General features: G+C 37.2%; 2 long non-coding RNA genes across 2 annotated transcripts in view; one reads left to right on the forward strand and one right to left on the reverse strand.

The window, feature by feature from the left end:
* Nucleotides 1-42: 42 nt before the first annotated feature.
* LOC118352805 (uncharacterized) lies at nt 43-9,514 on the reverse strand. Its single transcript, XR_007407015.1, has 3 exons — nt 9,290-9,514; nt 7,270-7,352; nt 43-444 (listed from the first exon to the last, which is right to left on the reverse strand). It is a non-coding gene; the product is annotated as an uncharacterized LOC118352805 (long non-coding RNA).
* Nucleotides 9,191-24,548, forward strand: part of LOC112678402 (uncharacterized) — a 54,642-nt gene continuing 39,284 nt past the window's right edge. Inside the window, exon 1 of the long non-coding RNA XR_003147543.2 lies at nt 9,191-9,625. This is a non-coding gene — a long non-coding RNA (uncharacterized LOC112678402). The remainder of the gene's footprint in view (nt 9,626-24,548) is intronic.

The following is a 24,548-nucleotide window of genomic DNA, read 5'->3' on the forward strand; positions in this document are numbered from 1 at the left end:
TATCCCCACTTCTGTCACAATTATTTTCTTAGATTCCCCAAAGCATAAGCTAACTTTTAAAATTTTATTAAAATCTTCTCTCTTAAGGAACTTGAGCTGATTTCTTTCAAGGCTTGGTTGGAGAACTTTTCTATGCATAGCATTAGCTCCTCTTCTTCCTTAGAGAGAGCTGTTTCTTCTAGTTACCAAGCTCCTAAATTTTCTTTCCCATATCTGATTGGAAGTCCAACAAATCTTGAAAACTAGATTCTTGGTAGACTTTTGCTAGTTTGCTAGAACTTCTAAGATGATTATAGAGAAAGCATCCCACCTTCCTCTGATATAACACAAATGAGGCACATGTTTCCAAGGGCATCTTTTTGTTTTAATCAATGTATAGCATTTGCATTATTAAAGCATGAATTGCTTCTATCGATAAGCCAACTGGATACAAAGCACAGGGACCTAGGATAGAATAAAAGAGATTGTTTAGAAAATGTTTGCCTCTAATTTGACTGAAAACCTGTTTATTTGTTTTTGGTGATACAGAAAGTGGATATGACTGAAATATTTTAATCAATAATTCCAATTTTGCTTTAAAATCACCCTATGTACTCTGCCATATAGGATATAGTGATATTTAATTTTATGTGTCAGCTTGCTAGGTTAAGGTGCCTAGTTGTTTGGCCAAATATTAGATGTTACTGTAAATGTATTTTGTAGATGTGATTAACATTTGCACTCAGTTGACTTTAAGGACATTACCCTCAATAACATGGGTGGGTCTCATCTAATCAGTTGAAGGATTTAGAAGTACAGCCCCCCCGACCCCGCCCCAAAAGAAGAAGGAGGAATTCTGCCTTCTGCTCAAGACTGTAACATAGAAGGCCTGCCTGAAGTTTCCAGCTTGGTAGCCTCCCTTACAAGTGTACAGATTTTGGATATGCGAGCCCCCACAATCACATGAGCCAATTCCTTAGAATTTACCATCACCTATCTATCATCTCTCTATCTACTCTGGAGAACCCTAACTGATACAGATGTAACATTTTGATTTACTTTCATTAGCATTCGATTCTCATATAGAAAGTTTAGAAAGAAAACGGTAATTGCTGAATAAGCAGGGCTGTTAATGGCATGTCCCAGTTGCTTCAACCTCCTTCTGCAGATGTCATTGGATAAGAAAACATAGGCATCTGCCTTTAAGACATTTAGTCTGTTTTTAAGATATCACTGAATTTCCTTATTTATTTAAAAGATTTTACTTATTTATTCATGAAAGACACAAAGAAAGAGGCAGAGGCAGAAGGAGAAGCAGGCTCCCTGAAGGGAGGCTGATGTGGGACTTTATTCCTGGACCCTGGGATCACACCTGAGCCAAGGGCAGATGCTCAATCACTGAGCCACCAAGGTACTCCGATATCACTAAATTTGTTATCACATACTTGGCTAGAGATTAATCCAAATATGGTAGAGAGAATCTTGAGTTGAGAAAACTTACTTTTAAGTTCAACTACAGTAGAAGCTCTCTTGGCCAGTCTCTACTTACCTGACTGTGTAGTTTAATGGAAGCTTGCCATTCCCTCCACGAATAAATAACACTCACTGTTGCCTCTGATACACTGAAAGATAACTGCTGGTAGCATCCTTCTTCCTAGTATGCCTGGGTACATCTATTTTCATTAGGTGAGTTGCGTGTTTACCTGGAGTTAGTTTAGTTTATCTGAAATCTCTGCTTGCCAGTCATATTGTTATTGTTATTGTGTTATTTAATTAAATATTATGTGGAATAATGAAATGGAAGTGCTAAGACCAAGTTGAATGCTTTCACTAGGCTCAAAAGTGTTTGCTAAAAGAAATTGCTGTTGAAGTAGCCATGAGACAATTATAAAACATGGAAAATGGGTGATAAAATTCTAAAAGGATTCTGCCCTTAGATTGCTTTGCAAAATTCCTTATTCACTTAAAGAAATGATAGTGGAAAATCATAAGCAATGCATAAATGCATTATACATGTGGTTATGTGGGAAGGAAGATTTGGAACTCCAATCAGTGGGCCCATTCTCAGAGAAACCCTTGGTCCAACAGTGACAAAAAAAAAGGTGAATTTGCATAGATTTAGATATATTAAGAAAAAATGTAATTGTAATACTTTTTAATGATTGTATATTTTAATTAGCTTGTTCTGTTTATCAACCAACTACTGGTTCTGTTTTCAGTGAATAAGAGGACTTCTATTTTATTTGATTATTAACTAGGTGCCAACTGAAGGTATGATGTTGAACAGGTCTCATAATTTTACTGGGGCTATGTTTCCTCAGCTATAAAATGAAGAGTGTTATTTAGGTGCTCTTGAATGTCCCTGTCAATTTAAAATCCTAAGATTGATAAGAGGGGGAGCTGATTGTGCTCAGATTGGATGGCTTTTGCAGGGATCTGATTAAGCAGTTAATACTTGAGTGGTGTCCCAACGATGGGCTTTAGATTGCATCTAATTTCCTATTATCACAAACAAGGCTGAAGTGGACAATCCTTGTACATTGTATTTGAACGATAATTCTAACATTTCTGAGAACTACTCTATTTTCAAGGAATTCTCATAACCTCTAAGAATGAGCTGTGTGAAGGAAATACATGCCTCTTTTCCTTTCTCTCTCACACCTCTTTCCCTATTTTTTCTTTCTAAATTGATTTTCTATAGAGAATTGAAAAATATAACACCAAGGAGGAATCTGGGAAGAATGCCTTTTTTTTTAAAGGCAGTCATTTTATGCCTTTGCTGAGAACACTGTAGGCAGTGTGCACAAATATCATGTAAAAAAGGAAATAAAATAATGAAAATAATCTATAATTCTTCTTCCCAAATAGACATTTTTAAAGAGAAAATGTATTTTTATTTATTTTATTTGCAGCTAAATATTCTTTTGTTAAGGTGATGCTAATTTTATAGTCACATTAATAGTGAAGGTAGGCAATCAAAAGATTAGAGAGGGCAAGTAGTTAATATGGGAGAAATTCCTTAAATCAAGGAGCAATCAAAATTCATTACAGAGCAAGTAATAATTCAGGTCACAATAGAATTCATATGGGGTGTTTGGGGAGCTCACATAGTTAAGTCTCCGACTCTTGATTTCAGCTCAGGTCATGATCTCAGGGCTGTGGGGTTGAGCCCTGCATTGGGCTCTGTCCCTTTCTCCACCCCCCTTTCAAATAAATAAATATATAAATTCTTAAAAAAAAAAAAGAAAGGCCCAATAGAATTCTTCTGTTTTGCAAAGTTTATGGAAAAGTGAACTCATGTTAAGTAATTAATAGGGAGACAATATGGAAAAAATAATGATTTTGAAGTTAACAGAATTAAAATGAAGTCCTTGTACTGCCATTTACTCTCATTGAAGCATGAACAAGTCAATCTTTTGTCTTAGTTTCCCCATCCATAGAACTGCAACAAACACCAACTTTGAGAGCACTAAAAAAATACATTATAAATTGTTTCCCCACTGTACATTATAGTATGGGAGATATGGTGAAAATTTTTTCACTCTCTCTAATGGAGTGGTATATGTATATATATGGAGAAAAACATAATTTCTGTGTATTAGACATGCGTTCTTCCTTAACCTGTCCAGAATAAGGGGCATCTTTGCATATTGTAGAATTTCTGGCAGTAAATCAACTTCTCTCAAGAATTAAAACTGAAAGACATAGATTTACAGACAGCAAGCTTTTGAACAGAAAATGGGCAGATCAGCCATCTTGTTGGATCAAGTGGAAGCTAATTAATAAATAGAGAAAAATAGACTATAGATAAAGGAACTCTGCAAAATACTGAGATTACTCCATTCTGGATATTGTTTTAAACACTTCACTTCATTAGCCTTTTTATAGATGATGAAATTGAAGAAACTGAATAAAAGATAGATCTAATTTCAGGCAGTTTCAGTTAGTCTAAATTCTAAACCATCAACCTATAGCATGCAAAGGAGGCATAGAGAAAGGAGCCTTAATTCTCATCCACCTTCTGTGAAATTCTGTTGGGCAATGAGCCCCCCTATCATGGACTTCTGTAGTATTTACTGTATTCTTTCAGCAAACTTCCATTTTCTTGAGAAGATCTCTATTTTTTAAGAAAATCATCCCTGACTACAACAGCCAGAAAAATTCTAAAATTCCACCATTCATGGTAAGAAACAAAACAAACAACAAGAAACGATAATGTCCTCTAAAAGCAAGCATGTTAATTGCCCTTGAGTTGCTCAATATTGAAGAGCATCTTAACTATCGGTGCTGGAGTTATTGCATGGGCACACAGCCTGTTGTATGTAATGAGGACAAGAAAGATGCTGGCTCCCTTCATGTCTGACTTGTTTTGAAATCAAGAAGTATAAGGCCTTTAGTTTTGTTCTTCAAGATGGTTCTGGCTACTTGATATCTCTCGAAATTCTATGTGAATTTTACAGTTTTATGTTATTTCTGAAAAGAAATGCCTTTGGAATTTTGATAGGGATTGCATAGAATCTGTAGATCACTTTGGGTAGTAAGAATATTTTAACAATATTAAGTCTTCTAATCTATGAGCACAGATTGTCTTGCATTTAATTTGTATCTTTGATTTCTCTAAAGTAGCAAGAAATACTATTGTTTGCAAATGTTTTGTAGTCTTAAGTGTACAAAACTTACCTCATTGGTTAGGTTTATTCTTAAGTGTTCCTTTTTTTATGCTATGGTAGCTGAGGCTATCTTAATTTCCTTTTTGGATTAATTGTTTTTAGTGTATAGAAACACAACTGATTTTTCTGTGTTAATTTTTGTATTCTGAAACTTTGCTAAAATCATTTACTATTTCTAACATTTTTTGGTAGAGTTTAAAGGGTTTTCCACTTATAAAGTCATGTCATCTGTGAACAGATAATTTTACTTCTTTTCCAATTTGGTTGCCTCTTATTGATTTTTCTTGTTTAATTGTTCTGAATAGGAATTCCAGCACTTATTTCAGGGTGCTGTGCTGTTACAATCCAGTATCCTTGTCTTATTCTGATCTTAGAGGACATAGCTTTCAGTCTTTCATCATTGAATATCATGTTAGCTGTGGTCTTTTTATTTTTATTTTTCTTAAAGATTGATTTATTTATTTGAAAGAGAGAGAGAGAGAGAGAGAACATGAGCACATGAAAGTGGGGAGAGGGGCAGAGGGAGAAAATCTCCAAGCAGAATCTCTGCTGAGAGGGAGCCCAACTTGGGGCTTGATCTCAAGACCCTGAGATTGTGACCTAAGTGGAAACCAAGAGCTGGACCCTCAACTGACTGAGCCACCCAGGCGCCCCAGCTGTGGCCTTTTTATTTATGGCTCTTATTATGTTGAGGTGGTTTCCTTCTATTCCTAGTTTGTTGCCCACAGACAGCCTTGATGTACTTGATCTTGCTTGATGGATTACAGACTGTATTGGGCACTGACTATTTGTACAAGTACAAATCTTGAATGTGCCTGTCTTGAGCTGGATTTCAACACCTTCTCTAGCCATGACTTACATGTTCTTTCTAGTTTACAGGTAATGATCTCTAAATCTTGACACCTGAACTGGGTTTTAAACTTACCTTAAGTAGCTTCTATATCTAAGTTTCTGTGACAATTATTCTGTCTTTTGCCAGACTGCCATCTCCATAAAGAAAGGAATGGTTTTACTCACATATTTTTAGTGTCATATATAAAATCTGCCTAGTAAACATGCCTTTGCATTGTTTCTATTATTTAAACCTTGTGTTTTCACTAGCATCTTTAACAGTCAACATAATAGATATTTATCAAGTAAAGGAATAAATGAATTGTGTGTTCCTAAATAGGCAGAGATAATTAAAGAACCATCTATTCTTTCTCTCTCCTAATGATACAAGCTTGTCTCAGTGTTTCATGGGGTTTTGTAGCTGACAGAAATTAGCTAGTATCTAGACACTTTAGTGAATTTATAGATTATGACTGTTGAAACTATTTTGTTGCATGCTTGGTGACTTTCTGCCACTGAATATTGTTAAAACCTCAAATCTGTGTTGAAAGTGGCAAACGATTGATACACACTTTTGGACGATAGCTAACAGTCAGAATTTAGAAGATTTTATATAGAAACTAGCATTCTGTTGATAGTAGTAGAAGAGTATAAGAAGAAAGCATGGAACTCCTCAAATTATTTACATAAATTATATGATAAATTTATACATATAAAGGAATCCAACATTAATGTTTACTATTTTAAAAAGCCAACTAATTGAGATATCATTTATATTGTTTGCTCTTTTTAAAAGATAAATTAATTTTATGAATGTATTTAAGTTTGTTATTCAAGGAGTCTTTAATGTTTTTAAGATTTTTTAATATAATAAAATTCTTTACCAAAAATTTTCAGCATAAGAGCACCTGAGTAGTTCAAGTCGTGATCCTGGAGTCCTGGAATCCAGTCCTGTATCCGGCTCCCCGCAGGGAGCCTGCTTCTCCCTTTGCCTATGTCTCTGCTTCTCTCTGTGTCTCTCATGAATAAATAAATAAAATCTTTAAAAAATTTCTTCAGCATATAAATGCAATTTTATGATTCTTTAGTCTTAAAAGTGACATGATTTCTTTTTCTAAGTGTGTAGTTAAGACTTTACTTACTGAGTTGATGGCTGTGAATAGTTGGCTGTGAATCTGAGCCATAGCTCAGATGTCCCCCAGGTGGGACAGTGGATGAATGAGAAAAGAACACAGGATCTGGAGTTAGATTTAGGTCATTCTTGCCTCTTATCCCTGTGCATTCCAGGATAAGCCATGTAACCTCACTCAGTCTCTTCAGTGCAAAACAGAGAAGATAGTAATAGCACCTGCTTAACTTCTTTCATGGGCTCTTTGGATAACCAAGTGAAATAATACCACTTAAAATATTTTATAAACTATAAATTGCTATATGAATATATTAATTGCCAGTTACTCTAATATTAACAACTCTCCTTTACATATTTCTCTCTTTAGAAGATTTTATTTATTTATTTATTTGAGAGAGTGCATGCTTGGGTGCGCACGTGCGCGCGTGCACACACACACACAGGTGTGCATTGTGAGGAGAGGTGAAAGAGAGGGGACTAGCAGACTCTGCACTCAGTGCAGAGCCAGATGATGTCTTGATCTCAGAACCCTGAGATCATGAACCTGAGATCATGACTTGAGCTGAAGTCGAGAGTCACTCAACCAGCTGAGCCACCCAGGTGCCCTCCTTTACACATTTCTTAAGCAGAGATCTTGTTCTCTTGGACTTAAATTCTCACATCACGTAGTGCTTCTCCCATGACACGAAAACAGGGTGATCAGCCTTCCAATGATGTCTGGAGCTGGAGGCAGCATCTGGAAACTAAAATATGAAACTGGAATTCATTTATTTTAATACAGCTTTTCAAAAAAGAAAGAATTTGTACCTTTTTGAAATGAAGTTTAACTTGCCTGCATTCCATAAAAGCAGAGTTTTATTTGTCATTCTTAACTAATCTGGGCTTTCAAAATTTTTGAAATGTTATTCTGCCATTTAGTATTTCCTAAAAGTTTGCCACTTTAGTTCAGATCTATGAAACTACATTCCATTTTAACCCAAATTGTGAGTTTGCTTTCCAACCCTTTAACAGAAGGTGATAATAGCCAAGAGTAAGTTTTTTTTTGGCGGGGGGAGAGAGAGAGAGAGAGAGAAGGAAGAAAAGAGGGAAGGAGGGAGGCAGAGAGAACAAGCATGTATATTTTATGCATTTACAAAGCACCATCTGAGAACTTTCAGAAACTTGGGGTCATTTTATGCTTTGCTTTCAAAATAGGTATATAGAGAGGCCCTTCTTTTCCTCAAACAATCAGGTAGAATAAAATTACCTTGGAATATGTTAAAATTGTAGATTTTAATCAATGAGAGATGTGCTTATCTAATTACGTAATACATCAGTAGGTATTTCATCTTCTTAGAAGAAGTCCATTTTTTTATTTTAGCCAAATTATATTTAGGTTGGTTTAGGTTATCAGAATAAAAATTCTGATTTAGTAAATCCTTATTTTTCCCTATTTTTTTTTCCCTGAATGGTCACCAATTTTGGAATTTGGGGAAAATGTTCTGGAAAAAAAAAAAACATTCAGGGAGATGTTTATTGAAACCAGGCTTTTCAGTTGAAATAAATGGAGGATGCACTGAGTTAAAGGTAAGCATTTCTCTTTATGGCAAGACTCTCAGGCTCTTTAATTTGCCAGTGTGAATCCTAAAGCTCCCAGCAGACCACAGAATACTTTACCTTTCATGGAGTACATCTTACAGCCATATGCGCCTCTCCAAACCACATTTGTCCGACACTAGCTTGGGAGCCATGGCAATATATTTAATTTAAGCAAATATTAACAACTGCCACTAATATACTACGAGGTTTTGATACTAAGTTTTTTTAGTTTAATATGTGTATTTTATTTTTTTGAGTTTGATATTAACTTTGGATTCTTCTCCTAGTGATGGGTAGAATGCTTAGCTTGATGTAGAGGAGCTACTTCTGTCCTTGTTAGATTTGGTTGTCTCTGTCACTTGTCAACTTTTCCATGTGTCACAGTTCTCATGTCCCTGTCTGACCTGCATTTGCTGTGTCCTTTTTCAGAACTTTAACATTGATTACAGAGGAGTCTTGGTACTTCAGTCTATAATTGCTCCAAAGCCACTTTAAAAATACAGAATTCCAATAACCCTTTCTTTCTTTCTCTTTTCTTTCTTTGATCTTACAACATGACCTGAGCTGAAATCAAGAGTCAGATGCTTTAACTGACTGAGCCACCCATGTGCCCCCTTCAGTGACTATTTCTAAGGAGATTTTCCTTTACTATCATGTGCTCCGAAAATGCCCATCACCAGTTACTTTGGAATGAACTCTATTAGCATTTAATTCTCAAATTTATGCTTGCTCTTTGATCTCTGTGTTCCATATACCTGGAGCCATACATTGAGTGGGTAAAGCATTATATCATTTTTAGATTTTCTCCCAAAAGCCATTACTGAGCCAACCTCTTAAATTCAAAAATCAGAGTATTTTTGCCACCTTTTTAGAAACTGTGAGAAGTAGCTATCTTTTATTAGATACTTAGAAGGTGGCTCTTCCTAGTCTTCTGGAGTTCTCATGTTCCCATGTTTGGTTGCTGGGCAACCAAAACATCTTGCTTTTTTCCAGGCAACCCAATTTCGTCTGGACAGTTCCTTCATTCCATGTGTTGGTCTTGGTGGAATGACGTACCAGTGATGAAGCAATTGTCTGTCAGCTCTCATTCACACTGCTATACCTGGCTCGTGACATTGGGGCTGGGATTATGCCGATTCTCGTGTCTCCCTTGCTAGCTGACTTCCCGTTTATAGAGGGCACTAGGTGGAGACAGGAGGCTTATTTGCTCTTCTTGTCTTCAGCGCCCCAGGAATGGCGTTTCACCCCTGCAGCTGCTGTTTGTTCTGCTGTGCAGCTTCTTGCAGCACTTCTTGAGCTGGGCTTAGGCATACCAGGGGGCCCTGGCAGGAATGCTCCCTCCTCAGAATTCTGAGTCTACATTTGCAAGCCTTTCATTTGAGCTCTTGAGACCACCAGCAGCTGGGCAGAGAGGACCAGTGCCTGCCTCCCCATAAAGGTCAGAAACCTTAGAAGTCCAGACTGTCCTACTTCTTCCCCTCACAGCCAGTGAGTGTCCATGAACTAAGCAGAGGCAGACACTTTTTATTGGAGGTTTTGGATTTTGAGAAGGCTGAAAATAAATAATAGTTGGGAGTATGTTCATCACAGCAGGGAAAAATTGACTTTACTCTTTTTGTTGTGAGGCTGTTCCTATTTCCTTGCTGTCTGGAGCTCCCTTGAGGAATCCTGTTGCCAAGGTTGGCTTTCTAGCCTTCATCAAGCCCGTGATTTCTTTGATATTCTTCCCCAAATTCCCTGATTAGCCAGAGTCATATTTAGATGCCCGCAGCCAAGGAGTCCAAACCCTAAATATGTTAAAATGTATTTAAAATTCAGTTGCTTCATTGCCATCTTTATATAAATATATATGTGTGTATATATATATATATATATATATATATATGCTAGACCTTTTGAAGTTATCTCACAGTTCTTAGATGATATTCTGTACTTTTCTTTTTTCATTTTGTTTTTCTCTTTGCATTTTAATTTGGGAATTTTCTAGTGATGTAGCCTTTTTTTTTAAATTTAGGTAAAGTTCAAAAGCATAAAATTAACCATTTTAAAGGGCACAATTCGGGGATGCCTGGATGGCTCAGTGGTTGAGCATCTGCCTTTGGCTTAGGCATGGTTCCGGAGTTCTGGGGTCAAGTCCCACGTCGGGATTCCCTAGAGAAGTCTGCTTCTCCCTCTGCCTATGTCTCTGCCTCTCTTTCTGTATCTCTCATGAATAAATAAATAAAATCTTTAAAAAAAATAAAGGGCACAATTTAGTGACATTTAGTTCATTTACAGTATTACGCAAACACCATCTGTAGCTAGTTCCAAACTATTTCTATCACCTCAAAAGAAGACTACTTATTTAGTAAGCAGTTATTCCCCACATACCTCTGCTATAAGCTGTGGGTAACTACTAGTTTACATTCTGTCTATTTGCACTTATCTGTTCTGGATAATTCATGTAAGTAGAATCATAAAATGTGTGACCTTTTGTATCTGGCTTCTTTCACTTAACATACTTTTGAGATTCATTCCACTTATAGCAAGTGTCAGTACTCTACTCCTTTTTGTGGCTGAGCAATATTTCATTTTAAGTATAGACCACATTTTTTTTACCTATTTATCTGCTGATAGAGAGAGGGATTGTTTCCACATTTTGGCTATTTTGAATAGTGCTTCCGATGAGCTATTTTTGCTATTTTCTTAAAGAATCTCATTTATTCTCTTCTGTATTTATTTTACCAATGAGCCCATCAAAGTCGTTTTTCATTTACAGTGTTTGTAATTTATAACATTTGATTTTGTAATAGGAACTGAAGTAGATAGACCTGTGGGGTGAGGCTGTATGTTAGTCTAGTTAGGAATTGGGCTATGTAGTTAATTTTTGTTGTAGCTGTAGGTGACAGAGGCTTCATGTTCTTTTAGTGCTCTTATCTTTGTGGCCTCTTTGACTCTGGGTTTCCCTGGGTGCTCCTTGTCAGATAAAGTCTGCATCTTGGATATTTTTCAGCTATAATCCACTGTTATTATATGGGGACCCTGTTGGTGTGGTGGTTAAGGTGTAAGAGAGGAAAAGCATTCTATAATCTTACGATTAAATGTCTTTAGTGAATCTGTGACCTTCACAAGTGTTTCTTAGCCTTCCCTCATCCTCTTAGGTTAGATGAGAAGGATAGAAGGGGCTGGGGTAGGAAAAAAGCCTTTCTCCTAGGTGGAGTAAAGCTCTGATAAAGTCTTTCCCCTGGAGAGTAGCCATTTGTTGTAGAGAACCTTCTGTGAGTATTTCAGTGATTACACTTCCCCAACCTGTGCCAGAGCCACAGGTAATCTTTATAAACTTCTGACTGGGAACTTGATGGCATTCTGGAGGTAAATCCCACAAAAGTTGGTGGGGGACAAGATTGCTGCTCCCAAGGAATTTCTCATTTTTATTGTAGTATATACTCTGCTCTCCCTAGTTTGTCAAAATTACTATTGCTTCAGGTAAACAGATCTAGGCTTTAGTGCTCTGAACTTACCTGTCCCTCCATATTTTAAGGTGGTTCTTTATCCTGTGACCTCAGTTCTTTGGTGGGTAAAAAAAAAAGTTGATTTTCAGTTTGTTTATTTTTTTCTTGTAGTAAGGACAAATGTGACAACTTCCAAGGTCCTTACATATCAGATCTGTAGCAGAATCATTATTTTTAAAAACTGAAGAAATTCAAGAAAAACTTTTTACCATGATAATGTACATTTCAGTTTCAGAATCTTCACAGAAAGTTCTTAATATCTTGCTAAGTCTTTAAATCACATTGCTTTAGATTGTCTTTTTCTTAGTTGACATTGAGAATAGCCATAAACCAAATATCCTTTCACAGTTGACAGAGACTTTTAGGTCTTTCCCAGCTTTTTCTTCTCTAAGCTAAATAATGACAAGTTTTCTAAACTTTTAATGGCACTACTTTCTGAATCCTTAATTTTTTTATTGCTCTTTTCTGAGGTTTCTGAATCTTGGTGCTTTTGAACTCTGCTTGATTTCTTGGGCTCTTGGCAAAACTGGTTACTGCAGGAGTAGTTCTGGACATTCCCAGATTTTTAAACCTGTGGGATTTATAGTGAAACCGGGGAGTAAGGAAATGTGTATACAAAGATAAAAGTAGAAGGTAGCAGTACTCAATATAAATGAATGGCACACGCAAGAGTGTTATATAGTTCTGAAGATGGAGTGACTGCAGAGGGCTGGTGAGAAAGTATTGGTGGAGGATATAAAATGTGACTTGGTTCTAGAAGGAATAGTAGGGGTTTGATAAGTGGCAATGGTCAGTGATGGAATTCTGGACAAAAGGACCAATATAGATTTAGGCATAGGAATAAGCATGTTTGAAGAACAAATAGTTTGGCTGTCACAAAACTCTCATAAGGACATATCCCTGGAGGTCACCAGTGGGCCTACTTAAGGAGTGTAGGTTTCTTCCTGCAGGCAAAATAAAGTCCTTTAACATGTTTGACCAAGAGATGTACTGTTCAAGGCTGGGTTTTGGAAGATGAAGATGAGGATGGTATATTTGGCTGGATTTCCCCAAAAGAATAAGCAAAAGTGAGAGTTAGTCCAGGTTTATTTTGGGGTATAGATAATGGTCAATTAAAAAATAAATATAAGGGAAATCCACTATTAAACCACAGTGATGGTTGTGGTAAGAATGATCAGGGGGTTTTGCATTAATATTCATTTCTTAGTATCTAGGAGCAGACACAGGTAGGGGTACAATAGTGTGGTGTCGGCTAGCATGATAATGGGAACAATCTCCCTTTATAGATTCTTATGTCTGAACTGTGTCCTTTCTCTTAGTTATTTATCATTTTTCCATCTACATTTTTTCCCTCTGTCTGCCTTTGATCTTCATAATGTGGAAGAGATTTCCCTTATTTGTTATGTTACCTGGCTATAAGTTTTAAAAGAAGAAAGGACAGAAAACCCTTTTTGCTACCATCTTGAAAAACACAATCTCTGAGACAGGCAGTTTAAATATTACCTAAATAAATATTTACAACCACCCTTTGAAGCAAGGATTACCCCTTTCTGTAGATGAGAAAATTGAGTAAGAGTTATGCAGCTGGTTAGAGGTGGAGCAAAAATCCAAATTCACATCCATTTGACTCTAAAGCTCATGTCCCTAAACTCTAGGCTGTACTGCTTTAGGGTCATAGGACTAGCTATATGCATAGTTCTATAATTTCTGTTCAAAACTCTTCAGTGGTGAGGTACCTGGATGGTTCAGTCGGTTAAGTGACCAAACTCTTGATTTTAGCTCAGGTCATGATCTCAGGGTTGTGAGACTGAGCCCTGCTTGAGGCTCCTTGCTGAGTGTGGAGCCTGCTTGTGATTCTCTCTCCCTCTTCCTCTGCTCCCCCTCCCCCAACACATGTATGTGAGCAGATGCGCCCACATGTGCATTCCCCCCCCCCACTCGAAAACAAACAAACAAAAACCAAAAACCTCTTCGGTGGCTTCTCATCTTTCTTGAAGGATAAGCCTAGTCTTTGAAATGGACTGTAAGGATCTACTCCCTCCCTATGACTCTTTGATCTAATATCTTACCATTTGCCCTCAGCTCCTGCCACTTCTGCATTGGCCTCTTTTGTGTTCTTATGCCAACTAGCCTTTCCTTCTGCATGGAGCACTCTTTCCCATAAATATCTGTTTTATAACAACCTCACCTCCTTCAAGTCTGTGCTCAAATCTTCATGTTCTTATTCCGGACTATACTGATAATCTTATTTACATTGTAGCTTGCCTCCCACCCTCTCACCCCCAAACCCTCTTATTCTGCTATTTTCCCCACAGCACTAATCACAATATTATATACTGTATAATTTACTGTTAAAATTGTTTTTTATTGTTTTTTCCCAAGTAGTGTGGACAATTTTTGTCTCTCTTTGCCATCCATTGAAGTATGTCAAGTATGTAGAAAACATCATCTAGAAACATAGTAGTCATGTAAAAAAATCATTGAATTATTTTTCCTTCTTTAGTATATTCTATAGTTCATCCTAAAACTATTGGCAGTGTTATAAAAATTATGTCATAGTAGAATGTCTCTTTATGTATTCATTCTCCTGAGAAGACATTAAAGAATATTTGCACAAGTTGTAGCAATAGGGTAGATTCCTTCCTTTCAGATGTGAAATTAAGATATGAAGTATATGGGCTATCTTTGTTGGAAGTTTAAGAAAAATAATTAGGACATGAAAGTTTGATATTTATTTTTAGATTAGTTGAGCAAATTTTAATTGCCTGAGAGTTTATCACTCAATATTGTACACTGCTTCTATATGCCTCCCCCATCAGAAACAAATACAATACAATGTCACAGCTTTCCAGAGTTGGTACCTTTGAATGTGTGCATTGTGGATGGATGGTTGGTTGAGATTGTCAAACCAAAAATGGAATTTAGGAAATATATTTTAATTCATTTAGTGAGCAGTAATCTCACCTCTCCCACCACTATTAAATTCATGTTAAGAACCTATATTATTTGTGAGTTATTTTTATTTAAAAAAATGCTAGATTAAAAAACAGTTACCAAATCCAAGATGCTACCTCTATTGAAATAGCATTAAAGATGCACTCTAGGCTTTAGACTTCAAAAGGGTTCTTTTTTTCATACTTAGCAATAACAAATGTTTCTGTGCACAGCCTTTTAGCACTCTGTATATTTCTTAGTACCTCATAGATCCTCAAATTTAATTGAACATGCACTCTGTAATTATCCATTTCTACATGAAGCATGTCTCAATTGAGGGACTTCTACAGACCTGCAGGCATTTAGCATGCTCTTTGGTGAATGTGCTTCCTCTCAGTGATTAGCAGTAATGACTCCAACTGTCTCAGGGAGTACAGGGACTCTGCTTTTAAGTTCTCCAATTGTACTGATGGTTTGCCACCCTGTCCCCACTTCATAATGTTTTCTATCTGAAATGGAAAATGGATACTTTCCTATGGAGCTTAAGATGTATATCAACATTTAGTTCCTGGGTCAGAGTCAGATGTAAGCACCTTATTTTTTTTTTTTTTAAAGGACTAGAAACAATATGAACGACTTTGGGTCCGTTTTGAGTCCACTTATTCTCAGATTTTCCTGTGAATAAGAATTGTCTGAAGAGTGTGTTAAGTACAGATTTCTGGACCCTGCCTACAATGATTGTGATTCCTTCAGTGTGGAGAGGAGCTCAGTAATTTGTGTGTTTAACAAGCACCCCCAAGGAATTCACATGCAGGTGTTTTGAGCAAAAGGACAGCTTACTTGTGGGACAAGCGTCACTTGGATGGCATTTGAAAAGATCCATGGCCATTCCCATGTGTAATACCACGAATATAGCTGTTGGTGAAACTTTCTCCCCACTGCTCTGCATTTCTGTGTTGGGAATGCATAATGGTTAGTGAGTACGCACAAAAATGGTAGATATTGATACAACAATATCATCTTGATAAAATAGACTACATTCAATTGTGTCAGAATGAGAAACTTTTTTTTTTTTTTTTTAATTTTAAGGGTTTCCCCCAAAGATCACTTTTTCTTTTTTTCAGAGCAAGGTCTACATGATTTTATTTCCTTCTATTACATGTTCTCTTCCATAAGATCACCTTTTCTTTTATTTCCTTATTCACAGATACCACAGCCCAGTAAAGTTGTTTGCAACTTTCTGTAGCTCATACATAAATGAGCCAACTCCCAGTCCTTTTCTTGTTTCTACCATACCATGAGATCTGTATGTCATTCTTAATTTTAAATTTTTATTATGACCAAAGTCACTGAGCTCTTCTAGCCTACTGCTGGCATTTTAGACAGGAGGATTAAAAAAAAGTAAGATAATCATGAACCTAGAAAAAAGTAAAATGCCAGTATTCCACCAAGTAGATTAGTAATTATACTAGCAGAAATAAAGGACAGACATGGCTTCAGGGAGTCCTTTTGATCTGTTTTTCATTGTGGAAAACAACTTAATGTGTTCATACATGATTCTCAGTGATTTCTAGAAAATGCCTTTGTCACTGAAAGACGGAGCAACCACAAAGTAACAGGAATCAGACAATTTTGTTCTTGTAGTAGCTGTTTCATGTCATTTACAAATTCAGTCCATTGAAACTGTCAAAGTAATTTAGAGACAAAGTGGTCAGTTTCAAACTCCAGTGCTCCTTCTTTTTAGGAAGTAGCACCACAACTCCAAAAAAACATGTTTTAAAAATAGCCACTACATTCATTTCCTATTATATATTTTACAAAATATACATTTCACTGCAGTAGTTATATTGGTAGCTGCTAAGAAGCATTTCAGTTTTCCTAGAACATGGCATTTTTTTCTATTAAAAATAATCATCTATTAAAGTAAACCAATTTATCTAATTCTTTTTCACTAACTCTTTTCCAAGAAAAAAGGTGACATTAATTTTATTTTTAGTATTCATGGAATTTTATGTTCAGTTTATTCACCTAAAAAGTAGGGAGGAAATTTCAGGTTATTTCACATTCAATTAAAAATTCTCTATAGAAAAAAAATTCTCTATAAATAGTTGTTGATTGACTCTAGATAGGGAAAATTGAAATGACTTAATTCACTGTAAGAAAGTTATAGAGATAAAATTATTTATCATTATTAAATGAAATAAACACAGCTGTCTCATTCTGTTGAGAAAAAAAATAGTTAGAGTTTTAATATAACTGGTCTGGGCAGGGACAAGGTGTTAAGTATTTTTTAAAAGCACCAAGGTGATTCTAATGCATAACCACACAGAGACTACCACTTAGACAAATAGGAGGCTGCAAGTAAATGAGCGCATTGCCTCTGGACAAGTTGAGGATTCTGTTAATGGGGGTTAGATGAAGTGGGCCTGTGTTACAAAGACACAGGTCTGACTAAAAGTTGGAAAATATATTTTTTTTAATTGAGGCATAATTGACATGCACCATTATATTAGTTTCAGGTGTAGCACATAATGATTTGGTATGTATATATGGCAAAATGATCACCACATTAAATCTAAGCAGCATCTATTTAGAAACTAAATAACTTTTAACTTATTTAAATTTAAGCTGGAAAGGATAGATTCTAAAGAAGAAAAAAAGACTGGATTAAATACAATTCACCCTCCTGTACATTTTTTTCTTTTTTTATAGGCTAAGAAATTAAAAGTAGATGTTTTATTCATGATTAGAAAGTAAATTGGAATCAGTCAAAATTGTACTTTGTGTCCCTAAATGCCTTAGTTTTTTGTTGTGACAGAACTTTCTGGCCTCTTTGTGTCCCATTTTTGTGTTTGTTGAGATCGGGGTTATCATATGGTCAGCGGTACACATGTCTGAACCTGTCACTGGAAGATGAGCCCTTGGAAGCTAGAGGCAGTACCATTAAATGCAGAAATGAGTGAGCTGCCTCTTGGAGGGTTAGTAAGAGTAATGTGAAATCAGAGAGAGAAGGGCCCTGGAGACAGACTCTGAAGATCTCAGCTTCATTGCCACCTCTGCTGCTTAGTAGTGGGGTGTCTGGAACCCTACTGAATCTCATGCACATCAACAAAATGGAACATCTATATACCATGCACTCTCTTTACATGGATCAAGTGATACCATAAAAAACCTCACAGTTTGTGGATTAACCACTACTTAAAAATATATTATGCATGATAACATAGTGTTGTCAATGGCAAGAGAAATGGGCCTGGGACCAGAAAGCCTGGCTCTGATACCAGCTTGATTTTACTTCTGTGTACTTATCATTTAACTCTTCTGCCCTTTAGAATAAGAATATTTACCCCTGGTGTGCCTACTTGAATGATATTAATCATTATATAAAAATAAAGTTAGTTAGCTTTTAACTACACTAGCAATAAGAGATACAGCCTCAAATAAGACAACTTGGTCCTGCCTTGGTGGAATATATAGCCTAGTGGAAAAAATATGATGTATATAAAACTACTTTGTAATTTTTTTTTTTACTTTGTAATTTGTAAAGTGGTAAGCAAATGTGTGGTATTATGGTTATTGTTTTTTTTTTTAAGATTTTATTTATTTATTCATGAGAGACAGAGAGAGACGCAGAGGGAAAAGCAGGCTCCCCACAGGGAGTCTGATGTGGGACCCGATCCCAGACCCTAGGATATGCCCTGAGCCAAAGGCAGACACTCAACTGCTGAGCCACAGAGGCATCTCTATTATGGCAGCTCACTCATTTCTGCCTCTATGTCTTAATGTCACAAAAGAAGGGCATTCCAGAAAAACTTAAAGAATTAACCACATATCTTATCTGTGGTTCTGAATGTTCCAGATAACAAGCAAACTCTCAGCACTTTTTTAAAAAAAGATTTATTTATTCATGAGAGACACAGAGTGAGAGGCAGAGACATAGAGGCAGAAGCAGTATCCCTACAGGGAGCCCAATATGGGACTCGATCCCAGAACCCAGGATCATGACCTGAGCCAAAGGCAGACGCTCAACCACTGAACCACCCAGGTACCCCACTCAGCAGTTTTTGAATTGGTGTTCAGAAATACATGAGATCAGTTTTAAAAAGCTGGGTTAGTTTGGGTTTCCATGTTTAACTATCAAATGTAAAAATATTTAGCAGAGCATTTCAAATGCTTAAGAAAATATCGATATGACAACACCAATCACATTCTTTAGTTGAATACTGGATACCGTGAGGTCCTAAAATTCCTAGACTCTTCTGGTCATTGGGATACCACATAAGGAATTCCCTGTCATTTCAGTAAGTTCTAGTCATGCCCTGATGGGCTGTGTCAGTGGTCACACTGCCATGCCAATGCCAGGGAGATTGTGGTTGACGATAGTTTCATGAGGAATGGGGTGATTAGACTCAGTACAAGTTCGTTATAGATGATTTTAATTTGATGTCTAAAGGGCTAAAGTTCTGGTAAGGTTTTGGCCTTTTAAAAATATTTTGAATTGTATTTATTTTTGTTTTCAGTATGTTCCATCCCTCTACTAACACTGTACAAAATTAGCTTTCTAATTCTGTTTGTCGTATCTTCGAGTAAATTTATGTGAAATGGACTAAAATAAAAGGCAAAGCATCTGCACTGAATAGGCAACTTCTATTTTATATGGTCTCCCTTTTTATTATTTCTTCTTGATATGAGTGTAACTGCAGTAAAAAAAGAAAAACATACTGGCCTTTACATGAGCAGGGGGATGGAGCTTTATCACCCCTAAACATCACTACCTTAGCATTCTCACACATAAGTGAGAATGCTGAAGCTCACACTTTGAGAGATTGATAATGATGTACAGCTCCAGGTCCTGAACTGGAAGGCATGCAGGCATGGAAGTAGAAACTAGAAGAAAGCCCTGAGTGAGGTGTCTGATTGGACTGCTACATTACTCAGGTGCATGGAAACATCTTTGCATTTGGTCCAATGAAGCTCTTCCTCCCTGGGCGGCAGGAGATGAATTCTGCATTTAGGACTGTGTTAGGCTGTCCAAAGCAGAGGGTCTCATGGGGCGAGGGTCTCCCTTTGGCACCAGTTCTGTCAGCTGTGAGGGGATGACATTTGGCATCCATGTGCCGTGCTCAGCAACATACTTCAAAGCAAATCTGTTCAGCAATTTCCAAGTTAGTGAGCACATCACACTCAAGTCTTGTCTGGTGCTTCGAAAAGCATTGCTGTGTTTTGAATGAGATCTCTTTCACTCAAGGCTTATTTTCAGTCATTAAGGGAGTCAATGCTCAGAAACTCTATAAAATGGTGGGCGTTTTCATCCCAGCTTTAGAAGTCATTGGTCTGATATTCTCCTGTATAACATAAAGGTCTCACAGCAGGAAGCTTCAAAGGCAAATGCTTACAAAGAAAAAAGTCCCATGAAAGAGTGAACAATTCTTCAACAGTTCCTCCTTTAACTCTAACCATGACACATGTCATTTAACCAAGTGGGGCAGAGCTAGAGAATGAGAGTACAGTATTTTCCTGGTTAAGATTGGCTTAGGTTCTTTTTTTTCAACCCAAAGCTTATTTGTGGGTCACTTTTCTGCAAATTCTCTGGTACAGTAATGGGGCTGAGACCTAACCAATCCCCGCCAATGTTTTGCTGAGGGGACTCTCCTATAAAGGCTGTTTGTTATTTCCTCTTTGAGGCCACGGGCCCCTGGCTCATGGCTATATCCCCAGCACCTGGAGCAGTGGCTGGCACATGTGAGGCACTTGATACATACTGGTTGAGTAAATGAATACATATGTGTCTTCTGTCTACATTGAAGATATAGCCAGGGAGAACAAAGGTATCAACTTCACCTAAAGTTGGTGATTCGCATTTCTGAAGACCCACAGATTTGGTACAATAACTAGCTTATTAAGCCTCTGGCCTTTCAAGAATTAATACCCTCATTAAAAAAAAAAAAATTAGGGCAGCCCGGGTGGCTCAGCAGTTTAGTGCCGTCTTTGGGGCAGGACCTGATCCTGGAGACCCGAGATCGAATCCCACGTCGGGCTCCCTGCATGGAGCCTGCTTCTCCCTCTGCCTGTGTCTCTGCCTCTCTCTCTCTCTCTGTCTCTCTCATGAATAAATAAGTAAAATCTTTAAAAAAAATTTAGTACCCTCAGAGGTGGTTCTTCAGAGACAAAATTTGTGAACAAATAATAATATTACCAAACCTTATGGGAACTGAGAGAAGGAAGCATGAAGTGTGTATGGAGGAGAAGTTATTTAACATCATGTTGAAGTCTAGTGAGTTTACTGGATGACAACGAGGAAGGGCATCATGGGTAGAGAAAACAATGCATTGCAAAGGAGACCTGGCACAAATGAACTTGGCTCTTGGGGGAGGGGGAGAGGCAGGAAAGGGTGAACAGGGAATCAGGCCAGTAGTGTTGGCCTGTGAAGGACCATGCTATCCACTGTGAACTTCCTTAAGGTACTAGGAAGGAAGTTGTAGAAAAGTTGTTGGCAGCAAGGGGATAGAATCGGATATTGGTATTTCTGTGTAATCCCTAAGAGAACTGGGAATGTGCTGCCTCTCTGAGAGGCAGATGGCCAGTGGACTTCAGTATGCCGGTTAATGAGAATAAATAACATGGCCACACACAGGGAACTTATTAGCAGGTCACTTGCCTCCACAGAGAGAAAGTAGGTGATGTAAAGGACATTCTTTTAATAATGTGTGAGACAATGTTGGGTGTTGGGGATATAAAGATGACTAAAGTGGAAAGACAATTATAAATGAAGACAGAGGTGCTATCTTTGAGAGGCTTCTGGCTTAGTCGGGAGATACACTTGTAAGCAGCTCCTTACCAGATGCTGGGGGGAGAAATAAGTACAACAGTATGGGAGAACCTTATCTCTGTGTTGTCTCCTTTCTTTAATAGGATGTAGGTGGCTATTTCTAAATCTGCCACAGAAGCTGTTGTGAACCTTGATCCAAGTAAGTTGGTAGCGAATGGGCAGCTGCATTTAGTAAGCTACAGGCAGTACCTGGCACTCTGGCCAGGGTAGGCAGGTGGTCAATGCTCACTTCATGTGGGAAGGATTGTGTCTTCAGTGGGGAAAATCTCTGACCTCAAAAGACCAAGGCCTGGATTCTTGACTTTGCTTTTAAACCTGTGGTTTTGGGATCCCTGGGTGGCGCAGCGGTTTGGCGCCTGCCTTTGGCCCAGGGCACGATCCTGGAGACCCGGGATCGAATCCCACGTCGGGCTCCCGGTGCATGGAGCCTGCTTCTCCCTCTGCCTGTGTCTGCCTCTTTCTCTCTCTCTCTGTATGACTATCATAAATAAATAAAAAAATAAAAAAAAAAAGAAAAGAAAGAGTAAACCTGTGGTTTTGAAAGATTCGTTTCATTTTTCTGGCCTCAGTTTCCTTATCTGTAAAACAGAAGGATTGACCTAGATGATTTCTAAAGTAAGTGGTATTATTTATGATTTCATGAACTTCAAAAAAATTCTCATCTATATCTAGGTGTGGAAAATATGGGGAGTTTTCAAATAAACAGGTGGGGGAATTCTGGCTTCCAACTGAATATGAACATCAAGGCATAGATGGGAAAATGCCATGTATATGCCTTATTATATGCCTTATTAGAAAATCAAGATGGGAAGGAAGTGGCCCTCATTCCACAAATCAAAGCGTTTAGCTTTCTGAGGTCTACCAGGGCCTGAGATTGGTAGACCAGTCCATCCTCATTGTTGTGAGGATAATTTCTCTTTAGGACTATCCAAATGATGGGATGCCTCGGAGGCTCAGCGGTTGAGCACCTGCCCCTGGCTCAGGGCATGATCCGCGGTCTCAGGATTGAGTCCCACATCAGGCTCCCTCCCTGGAGCCTGCTTCTCCCTCTGCCTATGTCTCTGCCTTTCTCTCTCTGTGTCTTTCATGAATAAATAAATAAAATCTTTTTTTTTTTTTTTTTTTAAAGAACTATCCAGATGGTGTCCTTCCTAACCACCATATGAAAAGGTGTCAGTTTTGGATCTTTACATTTAGGATTTTATTTAGCCACATTCCACAAGAAAAATGTTGTTTATATGAAGGGACTTTTCAGAGACTCTAGTGAGTTTGGAATAACACATCTTAGGTTTTGTTAGATGCATGACATCATTTGAAATGAATAGTCTAATTTACTCAGATAAAGGCATGGAATGGCTATGTTCTTTTTGATTTGAGAGTTTTTAGGCTTTTCAGACCAAATAATTAACCTAACGGGGAGGAAGAAATAATGACTAAGTAAAACATGAAATGTCTAAGGACAATTAATGCAAAAAGAGGTATGTCTTAGGAACTCAAATCCTTAGCAGGACAAAGGGTGGGGTAGGCACTATGGTGGTAGAGTACTGGTTGGTAGATGCGGATGTCATTGAGACAATTACACCTAAAAGAGTGAATTCCTCTCTTGAATAGGCCTCCAACTGGCCTACATATGAAGTATAAAAAGTGAAAGAAATATTAAATCAAGGGAATCAGACTAATGAGGCTATTTTTCAGGGATCCAAGCCAGTTGAAAATGGCATCTAGCTCTATGGTAAGAAAATGTTTGATCCAATTCTCTGTATCTTGAAGGCTTTTGGGGTGGAAATCATGTATATATATATATATATATATATATATATATATATATATATATGATTATATGAATGGATGAATTCATTCATATGTATATATAAATGATTATATGAATGGATGAATTCATTCATATGTATGTGTATATATATATATATATATATGAAACAAGGGTGCCTGGGTGACTCAATTGTTTGGGTATACAACTCTCAGTCTTGGCCCATGTCTTAATCTCAGGGTTGTGAGTTCAAGTCCTAGTGTGGAGCCTACTTGAAAACAAAATTAAACAAAATAACAAACCCTGAAGCAGTCATTGTTGTAACCTCTAAACCATGCAAGGGGCATTCATGCTCACATTAACGTATCTTTGATTTTTTTAATAAAGGGGTAGAATTAGGGAAACTCAGATACTAAGAGGGTTCTCTGGGAACTCTGCTTAAATAAATGATGGGTCATATTGTTGATAATAGTTTAGAGACAAGTGGATATAGGATTCCAAAATCTTGGTTGAGGAGCCAGTAAAAATGAATCTGTTCATGGAGTTTTATTGGAAAGTTTTATATCAACAGAGTCCTTGTTCAAATCAGAGAGGCTTTACCCTGAGTCTACCCTGAATGGAGCCTCCTGCTCTCTGCATCATGTTGTGATGCAACCAATTCTTTCTGGATGTCTGTGATTATATATGCCATATGTATTTAATATATGTTGGGTCATATCACTCCCATTATGTGGGGTTGGAGAAGATGTGGACGAAGTTACATAGCTCCAGTGGCCCAAGTGTGCTGCCTATCTGGGTAAAATTATTATAATCCTGGGTTTCCTTACTTGATTCAAATAAATTTTAATGATTTATAGTGATTCAGCATTGAGGGGGGATACGACCTCTATTGTGAAGAGCTTGAGGGACTGCTGTGGTGTGAACCCTGTGTGAGTGATCTTTCTGTGGGTTACTCATAGATGCAAAATGAAAAAAATTGAAAATAAAATCCTCTAAATAAAAATAAGCAAAGTAAATGAAAAGCTTACTTAAAATAATAACAAGGACTATGCTTAAAAGCTGTTATGAACATAAATAATATGAGAAACTATTAGAAAGCTAACCAAGTATCAGGCTAAGGAAAACCAAAATACAGTGTAGCAATGAAACTAAGAAGTCAAAGGTGAGAAAGCTAAGCCAGAGAATTAGAAAAATGACAAAATAAAAATATACACAGTTAAAAAAGGATAAAAGTAGACAAACTAAGAGGAAATTTAGAATATTTTACCAGGAAAATAGTCTGGAAATATATATATAAATATATATATATATATATATATATATACACACACACACACAC

The sequence above is a fragment of the Canis lupus genome, chromosome 29 (assembly GCF_003254725.2).
Source record: "Canis lupus dingo isolate Sandy chromosome 29, ASM325472v2, whole genome shotgun sequence".
NCBI lineage: Eukaryota > Metazoa > Chordata > Mammalia > Carnivora > Canidae > Canis > Canis lupus.